Source organism: Mus musculus, chromosome 18, assembly GCF_000001635.26.
Source record: "Mus musculus strain C57BL/6J chromosome 18, GRCm38.p6 C57BL/6J".
Lineage (NCBI taxonomy): Eukaryota > Metazoa > Chordata > Mammalia > Rodentia > Muridae > Mus > Mus musculus.
This window is the reverse complement of record NC_000084.6, coordinates 63,505,446-63,519,933: the sequence shown is the minus strand read 5'-3', so window position 1 is coordinate 63,519,933 and position 14,488 is coordinate 63,505,446. Positions and strand designations below refer to the sequence as shown.

General features: G+C 42.9%; 1 non-coding gene across 1 annotated transcript; it reads right to left on the bottom strand.

Moving 5' to 3' along the window:
* Positions 1 to 11,702: 11,702 nt before the first annotated feature.
* Positions 11,703 to 11,765, bottom strand: Gm23581. The gene has a single exon (XR_003952722.1). It is a non-coding gene; the product is annotated as a U7 small nuclear RNA (small nuclear RNA).
* Between the last annotated feature and the right edge of the window lie 2,723 nt (positions 11,766 to 14,488).

Sequence of the window (14,488 nt, the reverse complement as noted above, 5' to 3'; positions counted from 1 at the left end):
CATGTTTAGAATTACAGATAACGTATTTTAGATGAGATTTAATTGATGCAATGGATACACGAAGGAGCGTGGTCTTAATCACCTTTGGCTCCCTATACAGTCATTCCATATAGACTTTTATAAATAAGGAGAGATGACCATGGTGGAGTTTTGGGGGATGCTAGAATTTGCCTTTAGACATTTTTGTGTTGGGGCCTCGAAGGCGGAAACTTCTTTCAGATGATGCCAAACTTCAAATGTCAGAAAAGGACAGTGACGGAGATGCTTCCCAGTCAGTGTGGAGAGGGAGATTATACTGCAGACAAGCACCCTTGGAGCCATGGCAGGGCAATGGCACAGAAGCTGCCACAGCGGGATGGAGGGTGTCCTGAAAACAGACCTTCCTGCTTATTCAGAAATGCCACTATGGGGGCTGTGCCCCTTTCACCGTAAAGTCTCTTGTCCCCCTACACTGTGCTGTAATGGTCAGTGAACTATTACAGATAGTTTGTTAGTTTGTGTTTAAAGGACACTAGGAAGAAACAGAGAAACTGTGTGTGTGTGTGGGGGGGGGGGTATTTCCCAGGTCATCCTGCAGAAGGTAGGTCGTGTGAACAGTGCTCAGGAGATGGTGGGTGAACAGATGTGGATGGTTAGAAAGTCTCAGGTAGATCAAAGTGCATCAGCTAAAACCAGGCAAGCGCTGTCCATGAGCACAGTCTGTCTGCCTTCTTGGCTTTTCTTACAATTGCTTCTGGCCATCTGACCTAAAGCTGTCCATTGTTTCTTTGAGCCTAAGACTTAGTTTTTACACACTCCACATCTCACTGATTTTTCAAATAGTTTGCAAAAACGATTTTGTCTTATAGACTGCATTGCCTAATTTTATTACCTGTTCTCATTGGTAATTGCTAATTTAATGATAAAAGCAGCAGTAGATACACTTCAAGTGACATGTGAGCTGACATGCCTATTTTCTTAGCAAACATGGCTTCAGTTTGTTTTAGAATGTGTATGCAGGACCCAGAAAGAGATAGTATTGAAGGAATCAGGGAGAGCTGACATGAAGAAAACAAATGGCCAAACAGCTGATGTAATTACTACCTTAACAGTTTACAAAAAATGGAAATGGACTAAACTCTTTAATTAAAAAACAAAACAAAACAAAACAAGAATACGGGTAGGACTGGACAATGTGCAGAAAATACGAGACCTTAGAACACTCAGTCCTAATTGAGATGTTTCCATCAAATCCCTTTCCCCATGGCTTAGGCAACTCTGGAAGAGGAGGCAGAAAGATTGTAAGAGTCGGGGGGTGGGGGATGGAGGACACCGAGGAAACAGGATCTTCTAGACAGGACACAACTGATGAACTCAAAGAGACTGTGGATGCAAGCCAGATGTTGTCCTAGTGAGAGGAGAGGCACACACAAGTACCCATTCCTAAACCAGAATCTGCCTCCCCTTAATCTAACCTTTTATAGGAGAAGAATGACTCCTGTAGAGTCTCACTGAATGGATATACAAGCCACTCCTAAGGGCCCCAAGACTAACAGTAGATGACCAACACAAAACAAACTCAATATTGACCCCTCTAGTCTCACTCTGGGTCAGTGTGTTAGTTCTTGGTATTTCTGAACTTGTTTTTGTTTTGTTTTGTTCATTGATGGTTTCATTTCTTCATGAGGAGGATGAAGATGATGGTGATGAGAAGGAGTCGTTGTTGTTGTGGTGGTGGTGCTGGGGGTGGTGGTGGTGGTGGTCATAGTCATTGTCATCTCCTCCTCCTCCTCCTCCTCCTCCTCCTCCTCCTCCTCCTCCTCCACGTCCTCCTTTCAGGACAAGAGTTTCTCCATGTAGCCCTGGCTGTCCTGAAACTCACTCTGTAGAGTAGGCTTGCCACAAATGAACTCAGAGTTCTTCTTTTAAAGCACCATATGCAGGTTAATGGCAGAAGTTCTGTCTCAATACTAATTTACATTTTCCAGTTTCCTTCTGACTTCATCTCTGCGGTTTTTTTTAGGACTTCACATTCTCATTGTTTACATAGGTCATTTTTCCCCCAGTATGCTCTGAGTTCTTTCCAGAGTCTCTTGAGTTTTCAAATATGTACACTTATTTACAGAGGACTTGATTATTAGTAGACATTGGGTTGAGGTTTCTCACCAGCCAAATGCAACTCTTTCCTCAAGGGTAATGTGAAGGTCAAGCTACAAGGACAGCCGTTGCTAGTGAGATCTACATTTTGTCTCTAAAGACTCTAAGTGATAAGGACTTTTTCTCCACGTTGTGGCCCTGTTGAAAATTTTTGGGGTTGGAACTAGTGGGAGAAGAAGTTAGGTCACTAAGGGGTGTGTCTTAGAAGGACACCGATCCTTTATTTGTCCCGAATTTTCATCCTGCCTGTTATAAGGTGAACAGTCTTATCTATCCAAACAAATAGGATGAGGGTCCTGGACCAGGAGGTTTCCAGGGATGAGAAACCTATATATTCTATGTTCATTCAGTTATGATGCACCCAACCCCCAAGAGACTGGAGGCCCCAGGGAGTTTAGAGGTCAGATGGGGTAGAGGGTGGGAGCATCCATGTGGAGACAGGGTGTGGTGGGGAGGAGGTGTGGGATGGGGGAGGGGTGGGGAATAGAATATGCAGTGTAAAAATGAAAAATGAATTACAAAATAAAATAAAATTAAAAAAAATTTTAATTAAAAATGTAATTTTATGAGGGTTTTATTTTCTTTCTGCATGTATGTCTGTGCATCACCTGTGTGTCTGGTGCCTGTAGAGGCCATAAGAGGGTGTTAGAACCCTGAAACTGGAGGTATAGATAGTTGTCAACCTCTCCATGGTGCTAGGAATCAAACCTAAATCTCCTGGAATAATAGCCAGGGTTCTTAACCACCGAGCCATTACTCCAGCCTCTTGGATGGCTGAATTGCATGGTTGAATCAAATTTAACAAAAACAAAAGACAGTTCTTACCTTTGGAAACAGTAATTTAACCTTTAATTAAAATAAAAAACTTAAGCTTTAAATACAGTTTTTTTTTTGTTTGTCTTTGTTTTTGTTCATGCTTGTATTACCAACATTATGTGCCACATCTGTACCTCCTGGATATGATACACAGCTCTTTGCCTGATTTTAAAATGATCACTCTTGTTACTGGAGAGATGACTCAACAGTTAAGAGCACTGGCTGCTCTTACAGAGGACACAGGTTTCACTCCAAGCACCCACCTGGTGGCTTTTATTGTCAGGTATTCATGTGTGATCTCAGGGAATAGAGGTCAAATGGTCTTGCCCCTCTGACAGCATTGCTTTTGAGCCAGCACTCCAGGGACTCAATGATCGGTCCAGAGTGGGTCATAGTGACCTAGGGAGGTTGTGGCTCTGCGCACAAGCGGTCCTAGGAGCACATCTGTGGACACAGGGCAGTCCAGGTGTATGTTCTCTGAGTGCTTTGCTTTTCCAAGTGACCCCAGCTCCACATCACCCCTCAGTTAACTCTTCCCTAACCTACCCACATCCTGCTTTGCTTAACCCTGAGCCATTGTCTTCTTCTACCAAATAAATACTGCACTATAAGAAAAACTCACGGATGCTGACTGAATAAAATCTATTGAGGGACTATGTTGACTGATGATAAAATATTCCATAACCTGGTATCAAACCAGTAGCTATAAAATATATACACCTATACTTTACATTTTTAGTGTTAAAATTGGAAAGAAGCTCAAAAGCCAACAAAGGCACCCACCTTCCCTCTTCTACTTAAAGGTGAAAAGAAAGAAAAATGTTTTATGCCTGATGGTGTTTGATGGGTCTCTTAACAAATCTGTTTGTAAATCTGAACTGCTGGAATGCAAGGGAAGGTGTCCTGGGATATCAAAGTGTCTTATGCATGAGAATTATTATCAGTCCCAGGCATGGCTAGAAAGGAAAAGACCAAGACAGGGCACTGAGAAGCAAGAGTGTCTAGTTTCCTGCTCACTTCTGAACTAAGTGGGCCGTGGAGGGACAGCACCAAGCAGCTCCCTACTTGGCAATGTTAACAGTACTGAATAAGTCCTTAAGGTGCTCACAGAACAACCTAGGGGACACCAGTGTATCTGAAACTTGGAGCCAAGACAAGGTTCTGCCTGGGGGAGGGAGGGGATGACATTCTGAGTTGACATTCCACCTTGACGGGGTAGGCAGGAATGCGTAGCAGCATCGTCAGAAGGGCGTGCTTAGCTGTGGGTGTTCCTGGAACTTTCATGGCAGAGAAGCAAATGCAGCCAGAATGTATGCGTGCGAAGCATTCTGGAGAGTGAACTGGGATGGAGAAATGAACCACATCCCTTGGACAGTTTGGGTTTGGCATTTTGTGGATATACAGATGATGGCAGTCAAGAGTGGGATGCTAGCCTTGGGCCTTCCGCTTGCACCCTGTGAGTTAGTCAGTGAGGTCAACCCACACAGCCTGTTCTCCAGTCTGGACACAGTTGGTTCTGTTTTCAATTGCTGTCCTGATTACTTTAGGAAGTGGGTTTCAGGGCAAAATGATAATGAAGTCCAGCCCCAGAGAGTTTCCTGCAGGACTGATCTCTAAAATGGGGAGGGTTAAGGCTCTTGGAGGAAGCGGAGATTAACAATCTATTTTAACAATCTGTTTCGAAGTATGTGGCCCCTAATGACCAACTCAATCTGTGTTCTCCCAGCATTCTCCTCTGCTTCTCCCTTCACAAGTGTGCTCCCACCGGTGATTTCAGGCTTGAAGCATTTTTTTTTTAATAATAGAAATAAACTAGGCAAGTGCTATTCATTTGCAAGGAATAAGCTGAGGGAACCAGTATGCAAGCAAGAGGCATCCATGAGAATTTACTGAATCACATTCTCCTAAGTGTCTTGCCCTGCACAGGCGATTGCTATTTGGATGGCTTACTCTGACTCCGCATGCTTCGTTCGTTTCTTATGCTGTGCTTGTTCTTAAACACACTACACAGAACAGAGGGGCTGGCTGGTCCACTCTGATCCACAGCATGTGAGTGTGACTTCCTTGTAATGGGTTTAGTTGAAAAGTGGAAATCTTATAGACACATTTTCCCATGCATCTGGTTGTACAACAGATTTGATAAACAAAAGACAGTAGGGGCCACTACAGACAAAACATTTCACCAACTCCAAGTTGTGTGTACATTTAACACCCCGGGGAATATCATTGCATCTCCCAATGGGTGGCTTCTCCAGTGCCAGATGCTGTAGAACTTTCCTCACAAGTACATAAAATAAAGCTGTACACGTCAAGCGATGGTCTTTTAGATTTGATGGACAGCTAGGAGACACTCCCACTCGCTTCCCAGATGAACTCCTTGTAAAGATCTCTCGTCAATTTCAGTAATTAATGTTTCCATCTGCTGCCTGGTTTGTGGATAAGGCCCAAGCTCATAAAACACAAGGGGTTGATAAGGACAAGTTCCCCCGAGATGCCACCTTGTGACAGACTGGTGTCTGCCAGTTGTCAACAACACAGAATGACTTGCAAGGTTGTGCAACCTACAGTAAAATAAATATGCCCTCACACTTACAGCTTGCGTATTTTATGCACCTGGGTTGTCCTGGGTGGTGATCCCCATTCCGACTTCAGTTCCTAAACCCCAGTTTAGGGGGGTAATTAGCTTCACCCCTCATTTCTTGCAGACAGATGAACACTTACCTTCTTCATTCTTGGCAGCCTCCAAAACTTAAAGTACCAGCATGAATAAAGTAACTTCAGTTGACCCACTTGCACATGTCTGAATGGTAGGCTGACCTCAGCTAACAGCATCCATCAGTGCCACATGTCAGGAAGCCTGCACATGCCCAGGAGGCCCCCTTCTGTGGAATATCTTCACCTTTTTCTGCTAGGTGTAGAGGGATCTCAGGCACTGGCAAACTGGCCTGTGAGTCCAAATCTGACCAGACGTCTGACTCCTAGCATGTGTTGCTTATGGGCACTAGGAATGATAATAAATATTAGAGCAGGAAAAAAAGCTCTGTTCTTACTACATGTTAGGGACTGTATTCATCTCCCTCCTTTCTATGGCTAGTGAAGTCAACATGTGGTTTAAAAGCCCCCTTGAGTAGGCATTTGGGGATGAAGCCAAGTCTCGTTACTCCATGAGATAATGATGTATAAACATTTGCTTTGCAAATGCCTTTATGTTAATTTCCTGTGTTATATTTATAGGCTGTAATGCATGTGGTGGGTTGGTACTATGTGTACAATATAACCATTCATTGCCAAGGCAGTTCTTTCCCAGGTAACCTGGCTGCAAGCTCTGTCACAGACAAACACTGCATTCATGAAGTGTTTTTTTTCCAACCATATTATGCTTGTTCTTATAAATGCAATGCATAGAAAGCACTGGGCTATGGTTGGTTTTTTTTTCTTTCTTAAGGACCAGAGTGTTCTCTACAGAGTGTAAAGAGGATATTTAACAAATTGCCACACTAAGACCTAAGCCAACCTTTGTGAAAGATTTCTGTTAATGCCATTCCAGTGCCTGTCGGGATAAATAGACAATAATCACATCCTATCTTTGAAAACAATTGGTGAAATCATCATATTTTAATTGATACTATGGTGAATCTCAAGGCCACGTTTTTATTTTTTAAAAGCAAAAGAGATACATTTCTTTGTAAGGTAATTGGATGGAGGGCCCAAGGTTCTTTGGCATTCTGCCACTTTTCAGACGGGGTAGATAAGCACAGGTAAGCACTCTAGATGTAAGCCAGGTTTGGTGCAAGCCAGGTTTGGTGCCAGGAACTTTGGGGTCTGTAACCCCATGCCAGAGGATGAAGCAACCAGGACTGAGGTTTGTATTGGGTGGAAGCCAATGAGAAAGGAAGGAAACAATATAAGATGTGGGAATTTTACACGGTTTCCTCCCAGAACAAGGTAAGACGTGGACGGATCACAGGGAGCTACATCAGAGAAAGGATTTCACAGAGCCATCGTGGATCTTGTCCTGAGCCAAGAAAAAGGCTAGAAGAGGGCTTGTCTTGAAACTCTGGGATTTCAGCAGAAAAGGGAAGACTTCTCTGTTCCTACTCACACACGATTTCCGGAAGACAAGGTTGTGTTGTCTTGTTCGTTGCTGGTGTAGACAGCAAGGTTGGTGGGAGGTAGAGGCAAGCCAAAGCCAGCTGGCTTAGGGTAGAAGGAACTGCCTACCTGACAGGAACTTGTGTGGGGATTTTAGGCCATTCTTAGTGTTCCTTTGGAAACTTAAAAAAGGAAGTCGGCATGGATGAAGTTCTGTAAGCATTCTCTTAGTGTATGTATGCGTTAATAAATGTGTGGCTATTATGCAGGCCATCTACACTTTGTATTTCATTCTTTAAAAGATTTATTTGTTTATTTATTTAATGTATATGAGTACACTGTAGCTATCTTCAGACATACCAGAAGAGAACATCAGAGCCCATTATAAATTGTTGTGAGCCACCATGTGGTTGCTGGGAATTGAACTCAGGACTTTTGAAAGAGCAGTCAGTGCTCTTAACCACTGAGGCATCTCTCTAGCCCTACACCTTGTATTTTAAAATGGAATAGAAAACTCTGAAATTTGTCACAAAGGTGAGGTAGTAGTTATTCTACCATCAAACAGGGCTTTTGATAGGAGAGTTTAACTTCTCCAACTTCTTGTTCTCTTGATATTGATTATGAGCAAATTTTCTCCAGTCTGTGATTTCTTCTGCAAATCTCAGCTAAATGAAGATGCACTAACCAATAAAGTGCAGGGGCGTGCACAGTGCACAAAGGAGAGGTGCTCTGGAGCTAAAGGGAACCAGCAAGGATGCACCTGTGCTTGGGGCCATCTGTCGCTGAGGAGACAGACAGAGCTTTGCTAGTTTTAGGTAAAGGTGAACTTGGCTATGAGAACATTGAACACTGTCACCCAGTTCGTAGCATGCACATGCTGTGGCCAGTGTACCTTCTGGAGACTGTGTACTTAAATTTTCAAGTGTTCAGTGGGTGGGGTACCACAGCCTCTTACATGGCTTTCCAAGGCTTGTATTTCACCCAGCCTGGTCTACTGTATTCAATTTCCACAGGTTGGGTGGTTGATAGGCAATAGTTGCTTCTTTCTTACAGTGCTGGGGAGCTGGAATTATAAGATCAGAGTGTCTGAGTGTCAGGGCTCGGGGTGGGGGGTGGGGGGAGAGGAGCCTCCTCCTGAGTGTCAAGTTGGACACATCTCTCACGTCACATAACCTCATCCATTCCACTTCAACCAACTCACCTTCCGGGTCACACCTCCTAACATGTCACAGCATCCATGTGAAAAGAAAACAAACTGTTCATTGAGTAATAAGTTGCAGCACGGGGGACAAGCTCTGCCTGGAATGGAACCTGGGATATTCTGGAAAGTTCTGAGGCAGGCCACAGGAGAGTCTTGGCTTTGGGAGCTTGCAGGAGTTCATCAGAAACCAGCACCCTCAGGCATCATGTCTGAGTTCCCAAAGCTAAGCCTGGCCTCTCCCCTCTCAGCTCCCTACATCCTGCCCTCTGATGACCAACTAGATACATGCATGACTTCACAAGTGAATTGGCCTATTTACCTGTATCCCTCTATCACACTGTGGGCTCTGAGAGGGAAGGTGGAGACTGAACTCATCCACTGTCATGTTCCTAACATCTCACCTTGGGGAGAATTAAGATAAATGACGGAAAGTGAGTGAATGACTAGAACAAAGCAATTGTCTGTCAACTAGAGGCTTTGCAGCAGGCTACACAGGGCTCAGGCCCATATGTATCCTATGAGGGATCTGTCTTAGGGTTTCATTGCTGTGAAGAGATACCATGATCAAGGCAACTCTTATAAAAGAAAACATTTAACTGGGGCTAGCTTACAGTTTCAGAGGTTCAGTCATTATCATCATGGCTGGAAGCATGATAGCCTGCAGGCAGACATTGTGCTGGAAGAGCCAAGAGCTCTACATTTTGACCTGAAGGTAGCCAGAAGAACACTGTCTTCTGTAGGAAGACAACAGGAGACTGGAATTCCACACTGGGCAGAGCTTGAGTGTAGAGACCTCAAAACCTGCCCCCACAGGGACAAACTTCCTTCAAAAAGGCCACAGCAACTCCAACAAGGTCACACACCTCCTAATAGTGCCACTTCTCATGGGCCAAACATATTCAAACCACCACAGGAGGTCATAATTATTGATCTTAATTAGGGGTTTAGCCCATTGTTCAGGTAGGATGATCACTGGAATGAGAGCCCCATGTATGTATACCACAGCCCTGATCCAGATACCTGGAAGTATCTGTAAAGAAGATTAGCTCCTTAGCTGTGTGTTCCTGGCTGCTTCCTGGCTGCCCTGGCCATCAGGTCTTCTTCCAAGCACAGCCTTGCTATTCCTTTGCAGGCAGTATCTGAGCTCTTTCCTAGCACTGGCCTATTGTCCCTATGTCTGCCTGCTAGGCCATGCCCCCGGGCATCTTATACTCCTCTATCATGGAGACTTGCATCAGTCACACATTTGTTCATGACAGTGTGCTGAGGAGCATTCGTGGTTGATCTGGAACAGCTCATCTGAGTTCTTGCTGGGTTCTTTGAGCTTCCTACTTTAGAGTAAGCCTCTGCCAACATGTGACACAAACACAGACTGACACAGCTACTCCATGCCAGAGAACCTTAGCTTACACCAGTTTGATTTTCCTAGAAATTAAGGAAAACTAAAGAATTTACCAAGACAATATGTCTTCCCTTTCTTTATAAGGTTGTTTTGTCTGTTGAAGAACCAAGAAATGTGGCCCCCAGTTCAGAATGTATTAAAATCTGAGCATCCTCTGGCTAGGACGGTGAGTACTAAGCCAGGACCTGGCACCTCTGCCAGTTACCAGTATGGGAGACTTGATCAGTGCAGTCCAAAGTGCTGTTAGCATGTGTACCTCAAGTGTGAGCAGAGAGTACTGACTGCCAAAGTACTTCCAGAGAGCACTATACACAAGAGATACAGACCTAGGCTCTCCCTACTTAGCTTCTGAGATCAGATGAGATAGGTACATATGCAGGGTGGTCATTGCTGAAAACATAAACATTGGTAACATCATACAGGCTGAGAAGGTTTTATGTATATGTGTAGATATATGTGATATATATGTATGTATGTGCATGTATACACACACACATATACACACACATATGCATTTAACAACAATGAATGAACAAAGAAGCCATGAATTTTAAAAAGAGCAAGAAGGGGTATAAAGGAGGATTTGGAGGGTGGGAAGGAAGAATTATATTCATTGAAGAATAAAAGAAAAATTAAAAAGAGAGAGACTCTTTCTATTATAATCAATCAGCCAGGGTTATTAGGGACAACAAACAGATGCAATAGAAAATTACTAGGAAACCTCTAGGGTGGCCATTGCCTCTTGCTGGGCATGAATATGGTTTCATATCCAAAACTGAAGCTGAACCCTAATCTCACTTAGTATGAAGGGAGCGTTTCCTAACTGTGGTATTCAGAGATAGAGCCTTTAGCTAGGTGAAGACAAGAGGCTGGACTCCCATGATTGAATCCCAGTGGTCTTATGAGCAGAGAGAGACTAGATTCACAACTATCCATGGTTCTGATCTTCTCTAGGCGATGCTGTCCTGAGAGGTGCCACTTCCATCTCACACCTCTGGAGCCAAAAACACCACTGCAGCTATTGATGTTTCTAGACAGCACTGTGGGCCGAGTACTTCACCATGAGCCAAAATAAGCTTTTCTGGAAAAACTACTGAATGCTGTAGTTTGGATCTTTAATATCTCAATGTCCCCATGTTAAATGGTTGTGCCCCAGGATGACCACTGGAAAGAAGCAGACACTTTAAGGGGTGGAGCTTTGTGGGACATCCTTAGAACACTGCATGGAGGGATGACCTCAGAGAGGATCATGTCACTTTGTTCCCTCCTTCTCTTTCTTTATGCTTGTGAACAGACTTGCTCTGCCACACAATCCCCTTGGGTACCATTGGGTACTCCCTAGCACACCTTCATTCATTTCTAGTTTCTTGGATTCAGCATTCCTGCTTCCTGGAGGACAGCACTGTTGCCAAGGACCAGTCTTGGCTAGATCGGGGTTCCTGAGAGAAGGGGTGTTTGGGAGCAGCAAAAACAAATGAATCAAAGTCAAGTCATGAGTCCAAGATGGCGGTCTATGATCTGCTTGAGATGAATTTCCAGACTGCTCTTTCTCTGTGCTCTGTTCTGCTCGAGACAGCTTTTTCTTGCTATTCCAAAAACTCTCTGGTTAAGACAGTTACCTTTCTGCTCAAGATAGCTCTCTGCTAGTGAAAATTCTAAAAGCTCTCTGGATAGCTCATGGGTTATTTGACCGAAGTCAAAAAAGCTGATCTATCTCTATCTCTATCTCTATCTCTATCTCTATCTCTATCTCTATCTCTATCTCTATCTCTATCTCTCTATCTCTCTATCTATCTCTCTATCTCTCTATCTATTCTCAGATTGTCCTGCCTAATCAGAAATCCTGTTAGAAAAAATTTAGAAGTAATTCTTGGGTTTTCCAATCAAAATCAGAAAGCCAGAAAACAATTATAAAAGAGCTGTGTTCATTCTTCAGACAGTCTTCTCTGTATAGCTGCTAGAAAACCTGATAAAAGAACTGTGTCAGATCTCTAAGTAATTCTTGCTCAGAAATCTTATTAGAAAAAAATTCTAAAGGAGCTGTGTTTGCTCTTCATGGATTTTCCAACTAAAATCAGAAATTCTGTTAGAAAAATTCTTGAAGAGCTGTTTTCACTCTCCAGAGATCTGTAGACAGCACAGCACTCATTAGCAGAAAAAAAAAAATTAAAGAAGAAATGTTATTGCTTTGTGCTAGTGCATCTCATGGAAACCAAAAGCCCAGTTTTTTATTTACATATCAATTCTGTTATTTATTCCAGGTTCCATTTTGATTATCCTATGAATTAGTTTCTCGTGGCCCAGACCCTTGATTCTTAGGAGACAGCAATCACATTTTTCATTTTTAAAAAATTTTTTTAATATTGCAAAAGAATTCAGAGGTCTGCCTACCTTTGTAAACTTACCTCGGTGGGACCTTGTCCTGAGATTCCCATTCCAACTGTACCTGAACCTAAATTTCTTCTGTCCCATGCTAACCTTGAACTCAGGAATCTGCCTGCATTCGTATCTGCTTGTTTTTGTATCTTTCTAACAAGCTTACCAAAGTGTAGCTGCTGCTATTCCTTTAGGCCTAGGAAGCTCCTGATACAATTCATATTGCATCCTTATACTTTGCATAGTTGAAAATTTATATATTTTTGAACTTATGTTTTTAGAGTTCTTTCCCACAGCCTTAAGGGCTGTCTTGAAGGTCTTGGTGTTTGCTGTTTTGCTGAGACAGTCACCCCTTTGCTTCCCAGGTTCATGTTGTCTCTGATTTTCATGGAGTCATTTGTTGGAGATTGGTTTTGATTCAATCAGGAATCTGCATGTCCAGACGCTAAAAGTCCTTGATCACAATTGTTTTTTGATCAATTAATAAAGGTGCCAACAGCCAATGGCTGAGCATGTGGTGGGGCACTTCAAGTTGCATCAGGGAGGATGCAGAGAGGAACAAGCAGAATTGCCATGACTTGGGTAGAAGGAAGGGACACAGGAGAAACAGGAAATAAAGCCAACGAGCCATGTGAGACTTCCACTGGCCACTTTAAAGAGGTCTCCCTAAATCAGCACAGCTCTAGAATTTGCTCACTGTTTCATCTCCATCTCCACCACCTTAGAACAGGTCATCTTGCAATTCAATTTATTTCTGTGATAACCACTCTCCAGCAGTCTGCATTTGTGCTTCTGCCACCATATGAATAAGAATAATTCAGTTGTAACATGTATTTAGATTACCTGGCTTGATCAATAGCCCATGTTGTACTGGAATGTAGTGGGACCTTTTGAAGTTGGGATTTTTGTAGAAAGAGGTTATATTGTTAGGGGTATGTCCTTGAAAGAATAGTGGCAACCCAGCCCTTCCTTTCTGTGTCTGTTTTAGTTTCTTTCTGTTTTTGTGGGGGAAAAATTTGACAAAAAGCAGCTTAGAGGAGAGAGGGTTCATTTGGATTACACATCCAGGTCACAGTCAATCGTTGAGGGAAGTCAAGACAGGAAAGAGAGCAGGCGCTTAAATAGCAACCATGAGAAACACTGTGTTCTGGATGGCTCCTGGCACATGCTCAGCTAGTTTTCTATGCTTATCTAGAGGCTCAGGACCACTTGGCCCAAGGAATGATGCCACCCATAGTGGGCTCTGCATTCCTATATCAATTAACAGTCAAGCCAGTTCTTCCATTGAGATGTCCACAGACCAACTGAGTCATTTTCCAGGCGATTCTAGGCTGCATCAAGTTGACAGTTAATGTTAACTAGGATGCTTCCTTGTTGCTATAAAATGAGCAGCTTCCGTGGAGTCCTGTGATCTCACTACAGGACTGAAGGGAATGGGACAAACTAAGCACTGATTGAAACCTCTGAGACCTTGAGGCAACACAAACCTTTCTCCTTATAAGTTGATTACTTCAGGTGTTTTACTATAGTAACAGAAACTTGTAATTATATAAATTAATTACACTATACTCCTAGCTTTTATTTCTCTGTTTTTTTTTCCATTGTCAAGAATATAGTCCGACAAAGACTTTGATAACTGCTAAGTTTCTTGTCTTTGGTGATCATTTTCTTCTTTCTTTACCTTCTGGGACATTGTTTTATATATATATATATATATATATATATATATATATATATATATATATATATATATATATATATATATTTAGTGTGTCCCCCATGTGTTAACTGAACCCCTCCCTGCCCATGTGTGGTTAACTTTCATCCACTGTCAACTCCCTTGAGAGCATCTCTCCAGGTGCTGTCTCTCTCTCAGGTTGAATTTGGTGTGCTTGTTCACTGGCCCTGCAGCTCACTACATCTCTGTTTGTTACCCTTATCACTACTAAAATTTTGTATTTCATATATATGATAAAATTATAGTCTTTGTATTTTTAGGGTTATCCCTTTAATAGGGAGTAGGGAAAGAAAGACTAAAATATTTGAGAGGCACATAGCCTCTTTTCTTCCCAATGAGATCCATATTCATCTTCCTTTGCTCAGCGGCTAACATCTTCTTGTGGGAGAAGAACCATGCAGTCAAGGGGAGAGCAGGGGCGTCTAAAAGCATGGCAGGTGTTCCATGTTCCTGAAACCCCAAACCTCAAGCCTTTCCAGGTCAGTGACCTTCTACCTTCAGGTCTTACTGTATTCCTTTCTTTCTTTCAAGTCCAATACACACTCAGGTGATACCACAGAATTCCATGTCTGTTGTGGAATGTTCCATGGCAGACGGGATGCTATTGAGGTGTGAATTCAAATGGACCAGGTTGGGAGCTGGGTGGAGAATGGAGCTATCCCTTCTGCTCATCGGCTGTGCTGTTTATTTATTATAAAATGTCAGCGAGCATTTAAAGGAAAGTTAT